Raw genomic sequence first — 6,353 nt, forward strand, 5'->3', positions numbered from 1 at the left:
ACCGCCAACTCTTGGGCTACTCTTTTACCAGCGAATAGTGGGATTGACCGTCACATTATAACGCCCCCACGGCTGAAAGGGCGAGCATGTTTGGTGGGACGGGGATTCGAACGCGCGCCCCTCAACTTGCGAGTTGAGCGCCCTAACCACCTGGCCATGCCGGGCCATTTGTAATGTGTTAATAGTTTTTCAATGAGAGGTTTGGAATTGAATATAAAATATGTTAGCTCAGGGCGTAAATCTAGAAACCTAGGATATTAAAGCATGTTCCCAAATGACTGAGGTACGTTTGGCTCTGAAGAAGGTAGACCGAGAACTGAAAAGTTATAATATTGCTTCCAGTTCATTGAGTTACATTTGACTCTGAATATAATAGACTAAGGTACGTTTGGCTCTGAAGAAGGTAGACCGAGAACTGAAAAGTTATAATATTGCTTTCAGTTCATTGAGTTACATTTGACTCTGAATATAATAGACTAAGGTACGTTTGGCTCTGAAGAAGGTAGACCGAGTACTGAAAAGTTATAATACTTCTTCCAGTTCATCGAGTTATATTTGACTCTGAATATAATAGATCAAGGATTGATATATAAAAATATGTTGCAAATGAGTGAGTCATATTTGACTCTGAAGTTGGTAGACAGAGAATTGGGAAATTGTATATTTGTCGAATTTCGCGCAAATCTGCTCGAGGGCTATCCGCGCTAGCCGCCCTTAAGTGAAGGCAGCTAGTCAACACCGCTTACCACTACTCTAATTGGACAATGAGATTGACCGTCACATTATAACTTCCCCACGACTGAAAGGGCGAGTATGTTCGTTGACGGGGATTCAAATACGCAACCCTCAGTTGTGAGTCGAGCGCCCTAGCCTCCAGGTCATGTCAGGCCGCGGAATGTTTGACTCTGAGGATGATAAACCGAGAGCTGGTTAGTTAAAACATTCGTCTCGTTTGACTTTGAAGATGGTAGGGTTAGAAGAGAGAAACTAATAGACATTTCTCTGACTGACTAAACTAACTAAGACAGCGGTTCTCAAAATTTAGTAACCCGAGGACCACTTTTAATTAAAAATATTATGGCGGACTTTTGTTTAAAAAAAATCAGTGTTCGTGGAAAGCTGTATTCCAAAATTAAATATTTGAACTCATATAAATTTAATTTTATGAAAAATATTTGTATTCTAGAAATCATATTTTAAAAATTATTTTTATAAAATTTCAGACAGGACTCGCTAACCCTCTGGAGTACCCTCGCGGACCCCAGTTTGAGAAACGTTGCAGTAAGGTATGTTTAACTTTGAAGATAGCAGATCGAAAACTATGAAATTAAAACTTCATACTTTTTATAATATCACCATTTTACAAATCCACACATAAAAGTATACTGTTTTTGGAAGAGAAAACAGAGGATTATTCGCATTTTATAAAAACGATGTTCAAAAGCCCCTTGCTGCATTTCGAACTACTTTCTCCCATGTTGATCCGGCCCTTTCTGATGGTCATGATCATGCATTACTGTACGGCGCTACAATTTGTTTTGCAAAAGGTTTTCGCTAAAAGTATGGCTTTTCTTAGTCCTCACATTCTATACGCATTTTCCATAGACCATCCACAGTAGGTATATGTCCGATGTCCACATTTAAACAAACCAAATACACAAAAATCTATAGATGCACAATCGAGCGACTTCACAGGTATGTCTGAGTAGGAGATAGCATGAGCATCGGTTTCATTCTCTTCGTTTGATTTAAGCGCTAATGTAGAGTTAGACGAAGCTATAGCCATACATCCTTGGCGACCAGGCCATACAATGTTTATCTCCCATAACTTGACAGTAATTAGAATTCATCTTCTCTTTACTGCACACTATGTGAAGATGAAATTTTCTATTTTTTAAGAAATATGCCACAACCGTAAAGACCACGTTAAAAAGTCATTATCACCTCGATAATAAATCAAAACGTTTCTGGGTGAGAATTGGCCTGGTTCCTGGATAACCAGACTGTGAATTATGGCTATGGTAGCAGCATCCCTGCATGTAGTGGAGTACTGTTTAAGTTACTTTTTACTTCCTTTAAATGTGTTCATCTTCTCTTGACGATGCTATTCACTATATATATATATAAATGTGTTATGGATAAACGTTTTTGAAATTTGTGTGCCCCTATATAAATCTGTTATGAATAGACGATTTTGAAATTGGTGTGCCCTATATAACTGTGTTATAGATAGACGATTTTGAAAATGGTGTGCCCCTATATAACTGTGTTATAGATAGACGTTTTTGAAAATGGTGTGCCCCTATATAACTGTGTTATAGATAGACGTTTTTGAAATTTGTGTGCCCCTATATAACTGTGTTATAGATAGACGTTTTTGAAAGTGGTGTGCCCCTATATAACTGTGTTATAGATAGATGTTTTTGAAATTGGTATGCCCCGGGCTTTGCAACTCTTTTGCTGTTTCCTTATGAATATCATTCAATGGAAAGGACTGTGTCATAATACTTCAGTCACATGATGACATTACACTGTCGAATGATGAGGAAATTGGCGCTGACCAAATATATATAGGTGTTTACATGTCCTCGAGACGCAACGGCTTGGACCTGCACCAATACATCAGTGTACTAGTATAAACAGCTCATTCTTATAAAGTGATGTTAACCTTCCTTGTAAATATACATACATGTCTCCGTTCCGCAACGGCTTGTATCTGTGTTAATACATCATTACTGGTATAAACAGTTCATTCCTTATAAAGTGATGTTAACCTTCCTTGTAAATATACATACATGTCTCCGTTCCACAACGGCTTATATCTGCGTTAATACATCATTGTACTGGTATAAACAGTTCATTCCTATAAAGTGAGGTTAACCTTTCTTGTAAATATATATATATAAGTAGGTGATTCTAATATTATACAATACAGTAGTAAATGTTGAGTGGAGATACTATAAGCAATATACATACAAGTAGTTTTTCAGAAAGAATAATTCTGAAATTAAATTACTTACGAAGGAGTTGTTGATATTTCCACGGATCCAAACTATAAAGCATCGTCCAGTAACTACGTTTGAGAATACAACTAAAAACACGGACTTACTTAACCTTCACTTAGATCAATAACCTAATCAGTCTGTATTTCTTGACTGCATTCAATACTCAAGCTCAATATTTATATGTTTACATATCAAATATAATAACTAGTAATTTAGTTAACATTAATATATTTCAAAAACGGAAATATATTTTTTAAACTTATAAACTTCTTAGTTTAACAGTTACTTGAAATGTATAGAATTTTGTGAAAAATTACAATATTTTCTTTCTGATGTAGAAATCTAAATCTAAAATAGCTTAAAATTAAATGTTATTCAACTCACATTTTGATTTTTCTATCATAAATATGATAGTACTTTAAACAGCGGGGATTAAGTCCCCTGAAATGTCGCTGGCCCCAAGCTAATGCCATCAATGAAACTAATTCATATTTATTTCAGATTTGGCTTTATTACACGTTTTTTTTTCATTCATCCCCCCAAGTTAAAAAAAGCTTGAACCGAGACCAATTATTTTAGTTATCTGAGGATACCTACTCTGATTTATTGTTTTTTCTCGTATCTAGTTATCTCCGCGTGCTAAGGAAGTTGCAATTATCTCTTCATGCCAGATTAGTTAGTTCAATATAAAGAATATTTAGTTAACCCAACAGAACAGTTATTACAAAACCTTACCTCAGCAACGGGACAGTTGGATGTATATATTAGTGAAGTTATTATAAAACCTTACCTCAGCAACGGGACAGTTGGATGTATATGTTAGTGAAGTTATTATAAAACCTTACCTCAGTAACGGAACAGTTGGATGTATATATCAGTGAAGTTATTATAAAACCTCACCTCAGCAACGGGACAGTTGGATGTATATGTTAGTGAAGTTATTATAAAACCTCACCTCAGCAACGGGACAAGCTTCTTTTTTGTCATGTAATATATTTTACCCTTGTTGTCTAAAGTTTTATGGGCAGTGCCTGGCCAAGTGTATGTTGTGCTCAGACGAGGAATCTGAAAATTTCTTATTCTCGATCCGTTATCGCGAAAATGTGCTCCACATCCTGGGGCCGTGGGCGTACTATATGACTCTCAAATCCCCCTTTCGTTCAAAAAAGTCTAGCCCAAGAGTTGACGGTGGGTGCTGTTGAATAGCTGCCTTCCATTTAGTTGGTCAGTTTAATGTTAGGGACGGATATATTCGGATAGACCTATGTGTAGCTTTGTGCGAAAATTCTGAAACAAACAAACTGATCACAAAGGACGCTAAAAAACACAACAACACGATCTAACGAACTTGAACAGCCTGATATGAAATAAGTTACGGCTACACTTATAGCAACTAACAGCTTATACGCAGCTTGACATAAACACCAATAAATCATAGCGTATAATCTTTACTAACGAACATGGACATTTAAACAGACGTTTACCTTCACTGACTGACGACCTTGGAGACTAAGATAAAAAGAATATTGTAAATAGATTAACGAACATAAACATTGAAACAAAAGATAATTTGTTCATTGAGCGAAGACTTTGGCCACTAAAATATAATATAACTTATAAACAGACTAACGAACACAAATATTCAAGTAAAATATAACTTTTTCACATACAGAGGAACAAGTTTATTCAAACTAAATATTATACTATGCATAGATTGATAAGCATGGATACTTAACTGAAATATAATTAATATTAACTTCTGATCAGAGAAAACTCCCATCATGTGTGCATTTATGCCAATATTTTATCATGCAAAGAATTTACACACTTGTAATATAATACCATGGATATTCAAAAACGATATATTTATCTGAAAAATAAGTCTGTTTCTACATACAAGTATTCATATTCATACGTTATGATTTGAAGTGTTTTGTTCAGATCAAGAAAGCTGTCATGCTTTACTTATATATATCACCCAAAGCATTGACTTGAAATCAGAATTGAAATACACAAGCACAGGAAATTATTTTCTTAAATTTAATAGATAAACAAACTACAATTAGCTGCTAGTTTGTCTTTCATAAATTAATCAGAAAGTGATTATAGAATTATATTCGGAAGATAAAAAACTTGCATTAGAGTGAAGATCTTATCCTATATACATAAAAGTGTTAGGAAACAAATAAATAAGTTGTTATGAAAAGACAGTTATGATATACACATCTTTGAACAATGGCAAAACTTGCTGTATAATTATGATAATGAGGAAGAAAGTCTGGTCCGCAATAATCACACGATCGTATCCCGTCTTTTATTGTGCTTATTTCACAGGACTCGACTTCAAACAATACAGATTATTTCAGCAAGATAAGACCATCCGCTGTGTTAATTATTTATACAGACTTGTAAACGGAAATATATGTAATCGAAAAACTAGTTTTATATAATGTTTAGCGGCCGATAGAAAGTTTTAACAGTATGTGGTGCTCAATGAATTCTGAAGGTCTTACGAAGGACAGTAATGTGAGATCTCTGTTTAAATTAACTTTACATCGAAGTTCAAACTCTTACATAACAGACATATTCACTTGCTAAATATGTCAAAATTATTGCACAGCCGCATAACATTAAATCAATTACACGGTTGATATGAAATCAAGAAAATGGCAAGAACTCAATATCATCAAATAAAAAAAGAAAAACTTATATTATCAGTTGATGAAAAATATAACCTAAACAGTCAGTAAAAAATATCATGAAATTAACTACGTTATTAGAAATTGTTTTTATTTTAGCTCAACACGTTATTTTCTTCACACAAAGCTAAACAATAGGCTACGTTCTCTCTGTCTACCGCGGAAATCGAAACCCACATTTAAGCGTTGTAAATCAGTAAGACTTACCCTTAATCCACTGAAGGACGAAAGGTAAATTGGATATTATTAAATAAGAAAACGCCAATAATATCAATTAGGAAATCTGTAATATTCTTAAATAGAAAAATGAATATTTGAAGCTGGTAGAATAATAAAGACAACATTTAATGATAATTTTACAACTTTGTGAACAACGTCAAAAACGTCCCTTTTATTCTTCGTTCGATTTAGTCGTGGTGGTTATATTTCATCGTATACATTGAGGTATAAGGAAAGAGCTTGAAAATAATAGTAAAACAACAACAATAGTAACAACAATAAACAATTTATGAGCAATTAAAGTAAGACCATATTTGCTATTAGTATAAAAAAAAGGAGATTTGCTCTTTCCAGAGGCGCATTTATTCATGATTTTATAATAATACTGCTACCTACACACACACACACACACTACCCAGTGGCATAGCGG

General features: G+C 34.3%; 1 pseudogene; it reads right to left on the reverse strand.

Annotated features, from left to right (window-relative positions):
• The window catches only part of LOC106460051, a 45,739-nt pseudogene that overhangs the window by 10,915 nt on the left and 28,471 nt on the right, over nucleotides 1–6,353 (reverse strand).

This window comes from Limulus polyphemus, unplaced genomic scaffold (genome assembly GCF_000517525.1).
Source record: "Limulus polyphemus unplaced genomic scaffold, Limulus_polyphemus-2.1.2 Scaffold699, whole genome shotgun sequence".
Classification (NCBI taxonomy): domain Eukaryota; kingdom Metazoa; phylum Arthropoda; class Merostomata; order Xiphosura; family Limulidae; genus Limulus; species Limulus polyphemus.